Here is an 18,470-nt window from a genome sequence, read left to right on the forward strand (position 1 = left end):
TGACTGCCAGGAGTCTCTATCCCGGGTGTGGCTTCTGTCTCTTATCACCCGAGATTTTTTCATTTATGATTCATTTTTGATAAATGGCTGTGTACATAGGTGATGGGTTGTGCCTCTTAGGCCCTCTCTGCTGCTTTATGTAAATAGTTTTCATGTTTTGCTAATGGACTATGTATATATTGTATATATTCTGAACGTTGATGTGTATTCCTTTGTTTTCTGTTGACGTTTTATAATATGTTTTTGTTTTTTACTTTTGTATAAAATTGGTCGCTTGATTCTTTTTAATAAAAGATCAATAGTGCCCCATCATTGGGGTCAGTGGGGGGAATAGTACCCCATCATTGTCAGTGGGTGGAATAGTGCCGCCTCATTGGTGTCGGTGTGAGGAATAGTGCCCCATCATTGGTGTCGGTGGGAGGAATAGTGCCCCATCATTGGTGTCGGTGGGAGGAATAGTGCCCCATCATTGGTGTCGGTGGGAGGAATAGTGCCCCATCATTGGTGTCAGTGGGATGAATAGTGCCCCATCATTGGTGTCAGTGGGAGGAATAGTGCCCCATCATTGGTGTCAGTGGGAGGAATAGTGCCCCATCATTGGTGTCAGTGGGAGGAATAGTGCCCCATCATTGATGTCAGTGGGAGGAATATTGCCCCATCATTGGTGTCAGTGGGAGGAATAGTACCCCATCATTGTTGTCAGTGGGAGGAATAGTGCCCCTACATTGATGTCAGTGGGAGGAATAGTGCCCCCATCATTGTTGTCAGTGGGAGGAATAGTGCCCCATCATTGGTGTCAGTGGGAGGAATAGTGCCCCCATCATTGGTGTCAGTGGGAGGAATAGTGCCCCATCATTGGTGTCAGTGGGAGGAATAGTACCCCATCATTGTTGTCAGTGGGTGGAATAGTGCCGCATCATTGGTGTCGGTGGGAGGAATAGTGCCCCATCATTGGTGTCGGTGGGAGGAATAGTGCCCCATCATTGGTGTCGGTGGGAGGAATAGTGCCCCATCATTGGTGTCGGTGGGAGGAATAGTCCCCCATCATTGGTGTAGGTGGGAGGAATAGTGCCCCATCATTGATGTCAGTGGGAGGAATAGTGCCCCATCATTGGTGTCAGTGGGAGGAATAGTACCCCATCATTGTTTTCAGTGGGAGGAATAGTGCCCCTACATTGATGTCAGTGGGAGGAATAGTGCCCCATCATTGGTGTCAGTGGGAGGAATAGTGCCCCATCATTGGTGTCAGTGGGTGGAATAGTGCCGCATCATTGGTGTCGGTGGGAGGAATAGTGCCCCATCATTGGTGTCGGTGGGAGGAATAGTCCCCCATCATTGGTGTAGGTGGGAGGAATAGTGTCCCATCATTGGTGTAAGTGGGAGGAATAGTGCCCCATCATTGTTGTCAGTGGAAGGTGCCCCAAGGGCCAGATAAAGGAAAGCAAAGGGCCGCATCAAGCCACCGGGCCACAGTTTGGAGACCCCTGTTCTTTTTTGGAAAGCCCTCGTTGTCCCAGGCGGTATGCCCTCAATGTAGGATCCTTCTTTATTTTTAGGACTCCGGTGTGATCACCGGTCGGAAATGAGCAGCAGGTGTATTTAGAGGCTGGAATTAAATTAAGGTTGAAGTGATCGGGATTTACTGGAGAAAGTCAGGAAGAAAATAAAAAGCAATTAATTTGAAGGGGCTTAAAGTTAATGATTCCGTTGCCTACAGAAGCCGGGGAGATGTTTGAGCCGTAGTTGGTTTGTAATAAATCTGCATTATGAGACGATAATGGAATCATAGGACTCTCGTCACTGTAACAACGTGTCCTCCTTCAAGAGGCGACATGCTTAGGAGACCTCCAGCTCGGCCGCCGCTGAGACCTTCTGTCCAGATCTGCCGGCTTCAGACTTATCCGCGAGTTGTAGGCATTGTATTTTATTCTGAAACCTCAAGTAGACCCGTCATCGGCGTTCACACTTCACATGAATGAGCGGGACACGTTGTCACGTCACATTATTGTCACTGCATGTAAATGGTTTAAGTCAGGAGAACTTTCAATTCTAAGCTGACATAGTCATCATTTTTTGTTTATTTATATACTTATTGCATTTACATTTGTCGGCTAAGAGTGGTCTTCCTGCAGGGGTCCAACTTCCTCGGCGGAGAGACCGCTGTTATCACCGAATAGAAATAAAGCCTGGTACACACCGCTAGTTTATTTTTTGTTTTTTTTAGTTTAACCCAACAGGGCCGGGCAAAAAAAAACCCTGACAGCTCAGGCTATACAGCGATCTCCCCTGCCGATCTATTGTGTTATGACAGAGGGACACACCCCCCCCCCCCCACCGGAACGCTCTGGTCAGCGCTCCCAGCCATTGGCCCAGGAGGAGATGCAGATCAAGACGGAGAGCGGGAGACTTTTTATATTGACAAGGTTAATCACCCTTTTGTTAACAAGACAAGTTGGGCAGCTCCCGCCCCCCCATCACAAATCTGAGGTTCCTCCTGCCCTCCCTCACAAATGTGCGGCTCCTCCCACCCTCTGTCACAAATCTGGGGCTCCTCCTGCCCTCTGTCACAAATCTGGGGCTCCTCCCGCCCTCCGTCACAAATTTGCGGTTCCTCCCGCCCTCCGTCACAAATCTGCGGCTCCTCCCACCCTCCCTCACAAATCTAGGGCTCCTCCTGCCCTCCATCACAAATTTGCGGCTCCTCCCGCCCTCCCTCACAAATCTGGGGCTCCTCCCGCCCTCCGTCACAAATCTGTGGCTCCTCCCACCCTCCGTCACAAATCTGCGGCTCCTCCCGCCCTCCGTCACAAATCTGCGGCTCCTCCTGCCCTCCATCACAAATCTGCGGCTCCTCCCGCCCTCCCTTACAAATCTGGGACTCCTCCTGCCCTCCGTCACAAATCTGCCGCTCCTCCCGCCCTCCGTCACAAATCTGCGGCTCCTCCCGCCCTCCGTCACAAATCTGCGGCTCCTCCTACCCTCCGTCACAAATCTGCGGCTCCTCCTGCCCTCCGTCACAAATCTGCAGCTCCTCCCGCCCTCCGTCACAAATCTGCGGCTCCTCCTACCCTCCGTCACAAATCTGCGGCTCCTCCTGCCCTCCATCACAAATCTGCCGCTCCTCCCGCCCTCCCTCACAAATCTGGGACTCCTCCTGCCCTCCGTCACAAATCTGCCGCTCCTCCCACCCTCTGTCACAAATCTGCGGCTCCTCCCGCCCTCCGTCACAAATCTGCCGCTCCTCCCACCCTCTGTCACAAATCTGCGGCTCCTCCCGCCCTCCGTCACAAATCTGCGGCTCCTCCCACCCTCCCTCACAAATCTGGGACTCCTCCTGCCCTCCGTCACAAATTTGCCGCTCCTCCTGCCCTCAGTCACAAATCTGCAGCTCCTCCCACATTCTACAACAAATCTGCAGCTCCTCCCGCCTTCCATCACAAATCTGCAGCTCCTCCCACACTCTGCCCTACTAACAGGATGATAATGGGGTTGGGGCAGGAGACCTGGAACGATAGACACAAGTTGATGACCGCCACTGCCCTGCTGATGGTAGGACTGTGCAAGGGAGGCAGAGATTGGAAGGGGCACTGTGTTGTTAAAGAGGAAAGGAGGAGCATGACTACAAGGTGGATTCTGATGGGGGGGGCATGACTACAAGGGGCATTGTGATGGTGGGACCATGACAGCAAGGGGCACTGTGATGGGGGATCATAACTGCAAGGGGCATTGTGATGGGGCCTGTGACTTCAAGGGGCATTGTGATTGGTGGGGGGCATGACTGTGTTGTTAAAGAGGAAAGGAGGGGCATGACTACAAGGTGGATTCTGATGGGGCGGGGGCATGACTGCAAGGGGCATTGTGATGGGGGGACCATGACTGCATGGGGCACTGTGGTGGGGGACCATGACTACAAGGGGCATTGTGATGGGGCCTGTGACTTTAAGGGGCACTGTGATGGGGCCTCTGACAACAAGGGGCACTGTGATGGGGGAGCCCATGACTGCAAGGGGCATTGTGATGGGGGGGACCATGACTGCAAAGTGCATTGTGATGGGGGGATCATGACTAAAAGGGACACTGCGATGGGGGACCATGACTGCAAGGGGGCACTGTGATGGAGGATCATGACTGCAAGGGGCACTGTGATGGGGCCTGTTACTACAAGGAGCACAGTGATGGGGGGCATGACTGCAAGGGGCACTGTGATGGGGGGCCCATGACTGCAAAGGGGCACTGTGATGGGGGCCCATGACTGCAAGTGGCATTGTGATGGGGGGACCATGACTGCAAGGGGCACTGTGATGGTGGAACCACGACTGCAAGGGGAACTGTGATGGTGGAACCATGACTGCAAGGGGCACTGTGATGGGGCCTGTTACTACAAGGGGCACTGTGATGGGGCCTGTTACTACAAGGGGCACTGTGATGTGGGGCATAACTGCAAGGGGCACTGTGATGGGGGCCCATGACTGCAAAGGAGCACTGTGATGGGGGAACCATGACCGTGACTACAAGGGGCACTGTGATGGGGGCATGATTTCAAGGGGCACTGTGATGGGGGCATGATTTCAAGGGGCACTGTGATGGGGGCATGATTTCAAGGGGCACTGTGATGGGGCACCATGACTGCAAGGGGCACTGTGATGGTGGAACCATGACTGAAAGGGGCACTGTGATGGGGGATTATGACTGCAAGGGGCACTGTGATGGAGGGCATGACTACAAGGGGCACTGTAATGAGGGGCCCATGACTGCTAGGGCAATTGTGATGGTGGGACCATGAAAGCAAGGGGCACTGTGATGGGGGCCCATGACTGCAAGGGGCATTGTGATGGGGGGACCATGACTGCATGGGGCACTGTGGTGGGGGACCATGACTACAAGGGGCACTATGATGGGGGGACAATGACTGCAAGGGGCACTGTGATGGTGGACCATGACTGCAAGGGGCATTGTGATGGGGACTGTTACTGCAAGGGACATTGTGATGGGGGACAGTGACTGCAAGGGGCACTGTGATGGGGGACCATGACTACAAGAGACACTGTGATGGGGACCGTGTCTGCAAGGGGATTGTGATGGGGGAGCTATAATTGCTAGGGGCACACTGAGATGAAGGGAACTGCACTGTAATTACAGAGCAGTCCCCTTTATATCACAGGGCCCCTGTGGTACTGCTTTAAAGGAGGAACTGTGATGTAAAGGGGGACCCTGGACACTGATATAAAGGTTGTGATACTTTGTCAATCCCTGCTTCACTGATTACAGAGGAGCTACAACTAAATTTGGCCTAGCAACCTGTTCTAAATAGTACTTATGGGCACTGATGAGGTTGCATTGATGGGCAATGATGTAGCTGTACTAACAGCCCCTAATAAGTGGCACTGATATACAGCGCCTTGAAAAAGTATTCATACTCCTTAAAATATTCCACATTTTGTCATGTTACAACCAAAAAACTGAAATGTATTTTATAGGAATTTTATGTGATAGACCAACACAAAGTGGCACATAATTGTAAAGTGGAAGGAAAATGATAAATGATACAAATAAATATGTGAAAAGTGTGGGGGCATTTGTATTCAGCCCCCTTTACTCTGATACCCCTCATTAAAATCTAGTGGAACCAATTGCCTTCAGAAGTCACCTAATTAGTAAATAGAGTCCACCTGTGTGTCATTTAATCTCCGTATAAATAAAGCTGTCCTGTGAAGCCCTCATAGGTTTGTTAGAGAAGCATCATGAAGGCCAAGGAACACACCAGGCAGGTCAGGGATGAAGTTGTGGAGAAGTATAAAGCAGGGTTCGGTTATAATAAAATCTCCCAAGCTTTGAACATCTCACGGAGCTCTGTTCAATCCATCATCTGAAAATGGAAAAAGTATGGCACAACTGCAAATCTACAAAGACATGGCCGTCCACCTAAACTGACCGGGCCGGGCAAGGAGAGCATTCATCAGAGAAGAGCCAAGAGGTCCATGGTAACTCTGGAGGAGCTGCAGAGATCCACAGCTCAGGGGGGAGAATCTGTCCACAGGACAACTATTAGTCGTCTCTCCACAAATCTGCCCTTTATGGAAGAGTGACAAGAAGAAAGACATTGGTGTTCTGACACCAATATAACATTTCAAGTGGTATGAATACTTTTTCAAGGAACTGTATTGTACTGGTAGGCACGGAAGGACACTCATATATTGCACTGATGGACACTGGTATTCTGCCCTGATGGGCACTGATGCGGCTGCACTAATAATCAGGGCATTGATGATCAGTGCCCTAATTATCAGTGTAAATGTCTCCTGTAACTGGGAAGCTGATTATCAGCAGGCACTCAGACAGTGACAGCGCTGTGGAAAGGAAATGCCGATAACTGCCATTTGTTTGAAAAGGGATCTCACTGCTCCAGAAGCACACATGCAGGCTGTGAACTGTCTCTTCGGATGGGAAGCCACAGGTGCTGGCTATTACCACTAGCAACAGACGAAAAACAAGTAGTGATGGACGAACTTCAGACGGGAGGTTTCGTGAACGCGGACCGCAAACGCGGCCCATAGTTCGCGAACCGGAACGTTCGCAGCGGGCCCCATTGACTTCAATGATAGGCGAACTTTGCAAACCTACAGGTCAAATTTGCAGCCACAAAATAATTAATAGCTGTGCAAACATAGTCCCACCACATGGCCAATGACATAACACATGTATGAGGTGAATCTGGGATCGACAACTACAAGCATTCTTTTTTTATATGGGAAATTGTTGTGACAATTCAGGACTGTGGAGCGCATGAAGGCAATGGAGGAGAGGGAAGGTCAGGGACCAGGGTAGGCAAAGAAGAGGGTGCAGGAGATGATCACCAGCAGCGTGACATACAGCAATGACACCTGCACCGTGATATACAGCACTGACACCAGCACCGTGATATACAGCACTGACACCAGCACCGTGATAGAGTCATCTGACACCAGCACCGTGATAGAGAGCACTGACATCAGCAGCGTGACATACAGCAATGACACCTGCACCGTGATAGAGTGATCTGACAACAGCACCGTGATAGAGAGCACTGACATCAGCAGCGTGACATAAAGCAATGACACCTGCACCGTGATATACAGCACTGACACCAGCACCGTGATAGAGTCATCTGACACCAGCACCGTGATAGAGAGCACTGACATCAGCAGCGTGACATACAGCAATGACACCTGCACCGTGATAGAGTGATCTGACAACAGCACCGTGATAGAGAGCACTGACATCAGCAGCGTGACATAAAGCACTAACACCAGCACCGTGATATACAGCACTGACACCTGCACCGTAAGCAGCCCCAGGAGGAAGTCAGCATAGCACAGGGATGGTGGGAGCCCCTCATAATGAGCATAGCACAGGGATGGTGGGAGCCCCTCATAATGAGCATAGCACAGGGATGGTGGGAGCCCCTCATAATGAGCATAGCACAGGGATGGTGGGAGCCCCTCATAATATGCACAGCAGAGGTACAGCCCCAGGAGGAAGTCAGCACAGCACAGGGATGGTGGGAGCCCCTCATAATAAGCAGCCCCAGGAGGATGTCAGCATAGCACAGGGATGGTGGGAGCCCCTCATAATAAGCAGCCCCAGGAGGATGTCAGCATAGCACAGGGATGGTGGGAGCCCCTCATAATAAGCAGCCCCAGGAGGAAGTCAGCACAGCACAGGGATGGTGGGAGCCCCTCATAATAAGCAGCCCCAGGAGGATGTCAGCATAGCACAGGGATGGTGGGAGCCCCTCATAATAAGCAGCCCCAGGAGGAAGTCAGCACAGCACAGGGATGGTGGGAGCCCCTCATAATAAGCAGCCCCAGGAGGAAGTCAGCACAGCACAGGGATGGTGGGAGCCCCTCATAATATGCACAGCAGAGGTACAGCCCCAGGAGGAAGTCAGCACAGCACAGGGATGGTGGGAGCCCCTCATAATAAGCAGCCCCAGTAGAAATATGACACCGCTCAACCTCTTCAAAGAGGAGGGTACGGGCATATAGTACGGTGTGCTTTTTTTGGACAAGGAAGTGAGCCAAATGAAGAAAGAAGGTCTCTGTGCTCGATTTAAAAAATTGTTTATAGACATATACATGGTCTACTGGTCACATGTGTTGAATTCCTCCGAGATCCATGCCTCATTCATTTTTAGAAATGTGAGGCAGTTAACACTGTCGTGAGCTAGGCGAGTACGCTTATCGGTCACGATCCCCCCTGCTGCGCTGAACGTCCTTTCGGACAGGACACTGGACGAGGGGCAAGCCAACAGTTCGATTGCAAATTGGGCAAGTTCTGGCCAGAGGTCAAGCCTGCCCACCCAGTAGTCCAGGGGTTCATCACTCCTCAGAGCGTCCACATCGGCCGTTAACCCGATGTAGTCGGACACCTGACGGTCTAGGCGTTCCCTGAAGCTGGATCCGGATGACACCTGTCGATGGGTCGGCTGAAAGAATGACCTCATATCCGAAGTCACCAACACATCTTCAAACCGGCCTCTTCTTGCAGGCGCTGTTGGATTGGTACCCGCAAATCCTTCTCTGGGAGTGGGAATTGCTCCTCTGCCAGCGCACGCAAAAGCAGAATGCAGCATTTCTCGAAGCAAGGCCTGGAAGTGCTGCATTCTGACAGCCCTCTGTGACGGCGGTAACATTTCCGCCATTTTGTGTTTGTACCGGGGGTCTAAGTACGTTGCCACCCAGTACTGGTCCTTGACCCTTATGCTTTTTATACGGGGGTCCCTATTAAAACACTGGAGCATGAAGGCCCCCATTTGCACTAAAGTGGAAGCGGTGTGGTGGCCTGGCTCCTGCTCATCATCCAGGATAATGTCAGCCAGGATAACCTCAACCCTATATATTGTGGACCAATACCAGTCCTTAAGGAATAGCAGACTACCTCACTCAACCTTATGTACTGTACTACCCTATACCTTACCAGTCCTTATAAGGACCTTTGTGGAACAAGTAGGTTGTGACTGATTAGCAGACTGTACGTCAGTCCCTATACTGATGAAGGACTGCTGCAGTATAGGGCAGCGGTCAGCAGTAGTGCACCTCAACCCTATGTATTGTGGACCTATACCAGTCCTTATAGAATAGCAGACTGTACCTCACTCAACCCTATGTACTGTAGCACGCTACACCAGGTTACCAGTCCTTATAAGGACCTTTGTGGAACAAGTAGGTTGTGTGTGACTGATTAGCAGACTGTACATCAGTCCCTATACTGATGAAGGACTGCTGCAGCATAGGGCTGCGGTCAGCAGTAGTGCACCTCAACCCTATGTATTGTGGACTTATACCAGTCCTTATAGAATAGCAGACTGTACCTCACTCAACCCTATGTACTGTAGTACCCTATACCTTACCAGTCCTTATAAGGACCTTTGTGGAACAAGTAGGTTGTGTGTGACTGATTAGCAGACTGTACGTCAGTCCCTATACTGATGAAAGACTGCTGTAGTATAGGGCAGCGGTCAGCAGTAGTGTACCTCAACCCTATGTATTGTGGACCTATACCAGTCCTTACAGAATAGCAGACTGTACCTCACTCAACCCTATGTACTGTAGTACCCTATACCTTACCAGTCCTTATAAGGACCTTTGTGGAACAAGTAGGTTGTGTGTGACTGATTAGCAGACTGTACATCAGTCCCTATACTGATAAAGGACTGCTGCAGCATAGGGCTGCGGTCAGCAGTAGTGCACCTCAACCCTATGTATTGTGGACCTATACCAGTCCTTATAGAATAGCAGACTGTACCTCACTCAACCCTATGTACTGTAGCACCCTATACCTTACCAGTCCTTATAAGGACCTTTGTGGAACAAGTAGGGTGTGTGTGAGTGATTAGCAGACTGTACGTCAGTCCCTATACTGATGAAGGACTGCTGCAGTATAGGGCTGCGGTCAGCAGTAGTGCACCTCAACCCTATGTATTGTGGACCTATACCAGTCCTTACAGAATAGCAGACTGTACCTCACTCAACCAGGGGCGTAACTAGAAATCACAGGGCCCCATAGCAAAATGTTGTATGGGGCCCCCCTGCAAACAGCCCCCCCCACAAAAAAATCAACTAATTCCATTGAAAAACAGATTACCATACTCATGTGGCACAGTACCCAGGCCAGTAAATTCATTCATTAGTGACCAGTAAATTCATTCATTAGTGACCAGTAAATTCATTCATTAGTGACCAGTAAATTCATTCATCAGTGACCAGTAAATTCATTCATCAGTGACCAGTAAATTCATTCATCAGTGACCAGTAAATTCATTCATCAGTGACCAGTAAATTCAATCATCAGTGACCAGTAAATTCAATCATCAGTGACCAGTAAATTCATTCATCAGTGACCAGTAAATTCATTCATCAGTGACCAGTAAATTCATTCATCAGTGACCAGTAAATTCATTCATCAGTGACCAGTAAATTCAATCATCAGTGACCAGTAAATTCAATCATCAGTGACCAGTAAATTCATTCATCAGTGACCAGTAAATTCATTCATCAGTGACCAGTAAATTCATTCATCAGTGACCAGTAAATTCAATCATCAGTGACCAGTAAATTCATTCATTAGTGACCAGTAAATTCATTCATCAATGACCGTGACCAGTAAAATCATTCAACCGTGACCAGTAAATTCATTCATCAATGACCGTGACCAGTAAAATCATTCAACCGTGACCAGTAAATTCATTCATCAGTGACCATGACCAGTAAATTCATTCATCAGTGAGGCCGCGTACACACGCGGGGACTGTTCGGCCAACTTTGTCCGTCAAACAGTTTCGGCAAACAGTCCGCTCAAAATTAGCATGGACGGACATGGCCACACACGACGTACGAACAGTTTGCTGAAACCGTGCGCGATGACGTGAACGGCACGTACGACGGGACGAAAAATACGACGTCCTATACACTGCATTATAGCTTTCGGCGTGTAAAGCCTTTCTGAGCATGCGCGGAACTTAGTTTGTCGAACAAGCCTACACACGAGCGGACTGTTCGCTGAAACCAAGTTTCAGCGGACAGTTTTTCGGAAATTCCGAAAAACCTTGTTCAGCGGACTGTTCGCTGAAACTGTCCGCTGAACGCCCACACACGGGCGGACTGTCCGCCGAGAACACTGTTCAGCGGACAAAGTTGGCCGAACAGTCCCCGCGTGTGTACGTGGCCTCACCATGACCAGTAAATTCATTCATCAGTGACCATGACCAGGAAATTAATTCATCAGTGACCGTGACAAGGAAATTAATTCATCAGTGACCATGACCAGTAAATTCATTCATCAGTGACAGTGACCAGTAAATTCATTCATCAGTGACAGTGACCAGTGCAGGACATTAATACAAAAATTACTGTGACCAGTAAATTCATTCATCGGTGACAGTGACCAGTGCAGGACATTTACCCCCTCCCCCCCCCGCCATGCTGCATATTAGAAAAATCAGTCAAACTCACAGACAGTTCAGAATGCAGTCTGGCCCCATCACTGCATCAGCTTAATTTAGCTTCTACGTTTCCTCTGGAATTGTAGTCTGCAAATTCTGCAATCAAGTGAGGGCATTGACTGGTTCCTCCTCGGCGGTGCTGCCTGGCTCCTCTTGTATGCAGGCTGCAGTAGCTCAGCATAGCATAGCTCAGTAGCTCCGCCCATCGAGCCTCCGGCCGAGTGACGTCTCGACGCTGGGACGGGGCTGACGCCGGTGTTCTAGGCAGGACAGAAGCTTGCCAATGCCGAGCCCCGGACTACTCGGCAGCGGGCCCCGGCTGAGGGCCCCATTCGGCAGCGGTCCCCACTAGGCTGCGGGCCTCATAGTGACTGCGGGCCCCATAGCGGCCGCGTGGGTTGCTATGGCGGTAGTTCCGCCACTGCACTCAACCCTATGTACTGTAGTACCCTATACCTTACCAGTCCTTATAAGGACCTTTGTGGAACAAGTAGGTTGTGTGTGACTGATTAGCAGACTGTACGTCAGTCCCTATACTGATAAAGGACTGCTGCAGTATAGGGCTGCGGTCAGCAGTAGTGCACCTCAACGCTATCTATTGTGGACCGATACCAGTCCTTACAGAATAGCAGACTGTACCTCACTCAACCCTATGTACTGTAGCACCCTAGACCAAGTTACCAGGACTGATGCAGTATAGGGCAGCGGTCAGCAGTAGTGCACCTCAACCCTATGTATTGTGGACCTATACCAGTCCTTATAGAATATGGATATACAGTCTTTCATTAGTATAGGGACTGACGTACAGTCTGCTAATTAGTCACACATATAAGGACCTTTGTGGAACAAGTAGGTTGTGTGTGACTGATTAGCAGACTGTACGTCAGTCCCTATACTGATGAAGGACTGCTGCAGTATAGGGCTGCAGTCAGCAGTAGTGCACCTCAACCCTATGTATTGTAGAACCCTAAACCTTACCAGTCCTTATAAGGACCTTTGTGGAACAAGTAGGTTGTGTGTGACTGATTAGCAGACTGCAGCAGAAGGGCAGCAGTCAAGTATAATATTCTTTCTATATTTGGAAGAAAGAATATTATACGTGTACAAGCCTATTACCGTACCACTGATACCAGTCCTGAAAAGAACCTTTGTGGACCTAATATAGTAACAGCTACTGTTTAAACTGACCCTCACTGCCTCACACAGCTTCCTGCCTGTCCCTATATAAACTGACAAAACAGAGGCTGCTGGAACAATAACTGGTTACTGGAATAGCACTTTTGTGGACCTAATAGTAACAGCTAATGATTAAACTGACTGTCCCTACAGCACACACCGTCCTGTCCCTTTCTCTAAACTGACAAAAGACACTCAGGCTGCTGCAACAATCACTAGCACTGCACTGCCTCAAACCTATATCCTGAACTACACCTAACACCTATACCAGTCCTGAAAAGAACTTTTGTGGACCAAATAGCTAGCGATTTGGGTCACTGCAATCTCTCCCTGCTCCACATAGCAACCTCTCCCTATAGTGACATACGAAAGAATGTAAAATGGCCGCCGGATCGGGTGTATTTATAAGTTAGGGGGAATGTCCAAGTGTCCATGTGCTGTAATGTCTTAATTGGCTGTCCTGTACCCCATGGTGGATGTTTCATCATAGGTCAAAGTTCTTTTACACAGTAAACACGGAAGTCCGCCGGGCGAATGGCGGCAATAGTCCGCTGATCGGGCGAATCGCGAACAGCCAAAATTCGCCACGAAACGACCACCGGGCGAACCGTTCGGCCATCACTAAAAACAAGCTCTGGACTGCAGCACTCTTCAGAAGACCACTTTCTTTTATTGGAAAATCACATCACAGCTCAACAAACACAGCGAACAAGGAAAAATTGCTGATGTTTCACACTAGCTGTAGTGCTTAATCATAATCATATCATATGATTAAGCACTACAGCTAGTGCGAAACGTCAGCAATTTTTCCTTGTTCGCTGTGTTTGTTGAGCTGTGATGTGATTTTCCAATAAAAGAAAGTGGTCTTTTGAAGAGTGCGGCATGACCTATGCATACGGTAATTACCCCTTCCGAAATATTCCCTTTTACTACCCATACCTGTACCATTCCATTTTACCTTCCCCTTTCCCAATAAATAGACCACACCAGAGTTTGGAGTATAAATTGGCCATAGCAGCCTTTTATTTAACCAAAACTTTAACCAAAATAAAATAAATAACTTTAATGTTATAATAGAAACATACTTATATATATTGCAACAGAAATTACAACTCCCAGTCGTTTGGTCTTTGACGGTACCTCGGTTCCATTTAACGTTACCATTTTCCCAAAAACCACTGCGGGACCCAAATTTGTACCATATAAGGCCTCCGGCCGTTTAACAGCCCGGAGACAACCCCACCTTTCCGCAGTGTCACCAAACCCGTATCCCAGCCTACCCTTCCGCTGGGATACACCAAAAGGGGCACATACCACCTATGAGCCCCCCACACCGTTCCATCACCTACTTTCCTTTACCCCGTCAAAGACCAAAGACACCGCCTTCCACTGCTATGACGACCCTCCTCCACCGAACCTGCAAGAAAAAAGAGAAACCCGACAACAACCTGAAAACCAAACACCACAGCAACTTAACCTAAAGGGGCGGGTGGGCGGGCAACTTCCTAATTGTGACCCCACGCTTCCTGCCGTAGCTCCTCCCCCTCCTTATATGGCGCTCCGCCCTCTCCTCTTTCTCTCCTGCCGCTCCACCCCTTCCTCTTTCCTCTCTCTAGGCTTAACCCTATAGGGGGTTACCTAGCATCTGTCATGCCAGCCCTGCACCTCCGTCCAGCCTGCGTTTCCGGGCTTCCCTTGACCTATGCATACGGTAATTACCCCTTCCGAAATATTCCCTTTTACTACCCATACCTGTACCATTCCATTTAACTTCCCCTTTCCCAATAAATAGACCACACCAGAGTTTGGAGTATAAATTGGCCATAGCAGCCTTTTATTTAACCAAAACTTTAACCAAAATAAAATAAATAACTTTAATGTTATAATAGAAACATACTTATATATATTGCAACAGAAATTACAACTCCCAGTCGTTTGGTCTTTGACGGTACCTCGGTTCCATTTAACGTTACCATTTTCCCAAAAACCACTGCGGGACCCAAATTTGTACCATATAAGGCCTCCACCCACGGCCGGGGCCATGCCTCCGCGCTCCATTGTCCCTGAAAAAAGGCCCCATACCCCGTGGACCCCGCCGCATCCGTTACCAACTCCACGTCAAAATTACTCACCGGCCCCTTCATCCACACCGACCGTCCATTGAAGCCTTCCAAAAAAGTCTGCCAAATCCGCAAGTCCTCCCTAAGTTCCCTCGTCAACCGAATGAAGTGGGTCGGAACCAGAACACCCGCCGTAGCCCCCGACAGCCGGCGGCAAAATATCCGCCCCATCGGAATGATCCGGCAAGCAAAATTTAACTTACCCAGGACCGACTGCAACTTCCGCAGTTGCACTTTCCGTACGCCGACCAACTCCCGCAGCTCCCGCTTCAGTCCCTCGACTTTGTCCGCGGGCAAGCGGCACTCCATCACCTCTGTGTCTATTTCAATGCCCAAAAAACTCAAGACCGTGGCCGGCCCCTCGGTTTTGTCGGCCGCCAACGGCACCCCAAAGCGATCCGCAATGTGCTGCAACGTGGCCAAAAGGATCGCACACACATTGGAGGACGGGGGGCTCACGACGAGAAAGTCATCAAGGTAATGAATCACTGATGCCCAGCCCGACACATCGCGCACCACCCATTCCAAGAATGAACTAAACAGTTCAAACAAGGCACAGGACACGGAACAGCCCATGGGCAAGCACTGGTCCACGTAAGACCGGTCCCGCCAACAACACCCCAAGAGCCAAAAGCTCTCCGGGTGCACTGGCAACAGCCGAAACGCCGCCTCAATGTCAGACTTCGCCATAAGGGCCCCTTTCCCGTAACGCCGCACCCAGCCCACCGCCGCGTCAAACGACGTGTAAGACACCGTGCAGGCCTCGGGATCGATGGCGTCGTTCACTGAACCCCCTTTCGGGAAGGACAGATGATGGATAAGCCGGAACTTGTTAGGCTCCTTCTTAGGCACCACCCCTAACGGCGACACCACCAAAACCGGCAACGGTTGTTCCACGAACGGGCCACACATCCTCCCCAAGGAAACCTCCTTAGCCAACTTGTCGCTGACCACCCCCGGATGCCGCAAGGCGGACCTCAAGTTCTTAGCCACCGGAGGAACCACTTCCAACGAACACGGAATCCGAAAACCCACCGCAAACCCTTCCCCCAGCACCCGCGCAGCCCCCTTGTCCGGGTACCTATTTAGAAAAGGACGCATCCTTCCCACCCTCACCAGGGTTGCTCCCCTTGAACGCAGGTTCCCCGGCACGCTTGCCCTTTTTAAAACAACGGGAGAGGGAGTGAGCGCCACCGCAACCGGAACACTCATGTTTAAATCGACAGGACCCCCCAAACTTGCAGGCCCCTTCGTTAAACTGCCAGCACACGCCCATTTTCTTTCCGGCCGGAAGTCCAGAGGCGGGGGTTCCCCCGGCCCCCCCCTGAAAAAACTGCGAAGGCGTCCGCGCCGACGCCATCAACCGCATCCAAAGGCTGATATCCTTGTGATCCCACTGAATATCAGGCCTCACCGCCCGCCGTTGCCTAAACTGCTCGTCGTAACGCAGCCAAGCCGTACCCCCATACACCCTATGCGCTTCCCCGATAGCGTCCATGTAACAAAACAGGGCCGAGCAATGCTCCGGCGCCGTCTCGCCAATCACGCTGGCCAGAATGGCAAACGCCTGCAGCCAATTAGGGAAAGTCCGCGGTATCAGCCGATACCGCCTCTTCTCCTCATCATCTTTCTTAGAGCTATCAGGCTTGACCCTATCCAAATTGAACTTCTCCAAGGGAAGCAACGAAAAGATCTCCACATACTCACCCTTCTTGATCTTGTCCCGTACCTCCTGCTTGAGATGCGCCCCCAATGGCCCTTCATAACAGACATAAACCTCACACCTAGCCGCGTCAGCCAGTCGAACCAAATCGACCCGAGCCGCAGCCTCTTTCGCCGCCATGTCGTCCCCCGTACTTACGCTTATGCTCCAGCCACCGGCGCCTCCTGCTGCGAACTTACCTCCACACTCCCGGACGCCTGCACCTGAAACCCCGAGGGGGAGCCCAAACCCAGCGACCCGAATGCCCCAGCCCCTGGCCCCTGTGAGGCCCCACCCCCACTGGACGCCCCGTCCCCCAGAAGGGAACTCGAACCCGACCCAGCCCCCAGACCACCTACCCAAGGCGCAACCTGCGGGGGTCCCGCGGAAGCCCTGTCAGCAAACCTCTGCAGCAGATCCTTCAAACCCCCCAACAACGCCTGCAACGATACCTGGGTCCCGCCGGAGGCAGGTCGACTGCCCGCCCCCCGCGGCCCCACGCCGCGCCCCCAACCACTCCCCCCGACAGACACCCCAAAGCATCAGGCAAAGCATTAGAAGTAAAGTGAAGACCCTTACCTGGCTGCGTGGGTCCCCTCCCGTCAGCTGTCCCTCCGGAACCTCCAGCCGCCTCCACTCGACCAAGGACCTCCTCTTCGGAACCCGACAGCTCCCCTTCGGAACGCACATCTGCCGCGGATGGCATAGGCGTAGCAGACCCTCCGGCCGCCGGGCAGCCCGGGGGTGCGTCAGCGGTGCTGGTAGATGCTCCGTCGTCGCAATAGGCCCGACCGACCCTCCTGCTGAGCAAGGCGCCCGCACCGCGTCCACGTGCGGGCCCCGTGGGCCTGTCCCCGTCCACCCTCATGGCTCCACTTCCGCTCCGCTCCGACCTGCCCGCCGCGTCTGGTAGCGGACACGCAGGTGTGTCACTGGATCTCCTCCGCCATGTCTCCCCCTGCGGCGGCAGCACCGCGGCCGCAAGGGGAACCGTGCTCCGTCCATCCCCTGACCGCGCCGGTGGGGAGGGTGTGACCGCTGGCTCCAACCCCCCGCTCCCCGAGCCCCGCCCACGAAGAGGATTCCGCCCGGACCCCCCCGAGCCCCCGCTGAAGACCGTTTCGCGGGGGGGCGGCGGGTCCGCTATCGGGCTCCTGGTAGGGCGCTGGACTCTGGTGGAGGGGCCAGGCGAGAAGCGCTCCGGCGGCCTGGACCGCCGAGCGCGTGGTGTGCCATCCCCCCCTTCTACAGGCCCCCCCGCCGCCGCACGTGTAATGGCCGCCACCTGCTCCTGCAGCCAGTCCGTCCCGCGTGCTCCAGCCGCTGCCCGGAGCTGCTCCACAAGCTCCGCTACGTCCCCCATTGTGTTTAAAGTCCAGCAGAAGCCCCCGTGTGTAAAAAACCCACCCGTCCCGCCCGAGATACCGCCGTACAGCCTGAGCTCGTCCTGTGCGTCCTCACCGCCGGCCAACTTCCTAATTGTGACCCCACGCTTCCTTCCGTAGCTCCTCCCCCTCCTTATATGGCGCTCCGCCCTCTCCTCTTTCTCTCCTGCCGCTCCACCCCTTCCTCTTTCCTCTCTCTAGGCTTAACCCTATAGGGGGTTACCTAGCATCTGTCATGCCAGCCCTGCACCTCCGTCCAGCCTGCGTTTCCGGGCTTCCCTGTCCAGAGCTTGTTTTTCGTCTGTAACTGGCATTTGTTTATATGTGATGAGCTGTGATTGGACACAGTTGATAACATGGTTAAGAGCCTATGTCCAGATCAATGCTGCTTTGTGCCCGAAGGACAGAGCTCACCACCGCACGTCACGGTGAGCGCCCCCGCAGGGGCACGCACGTGCTGCACAATGCGAAGGACGTCATATATAACGTTTAGTCAGGATGACAAAGCCCCTGCCGGGCCATCAATCTGCTACAGGCCCGCCGGGAAGTTATTAAAGCAGGGAAGGGTTAGAGAGATTTGCCTGTTCTTACTGTACATGGTCATGGGT

The sequence above is a fragment of the Lithobates pipiens genome, unplaced genomic scaffold (assembly GCF_037356315.1).
Source record: "Lithobates pipiens isolate NorthernLeopardFrog02 unplaced genomic scaffold, aLitPip1_a1.2 Scaffold_18, whole genome shotgun sequence".
In the NCBI taxonomy this organism is placed as follows: domain Eukaryota; kingdom Metazoa; phylum Chordata; class Amphibia; order Anura; family Ranidae; genus Lithobates; species Lithobates pipiens.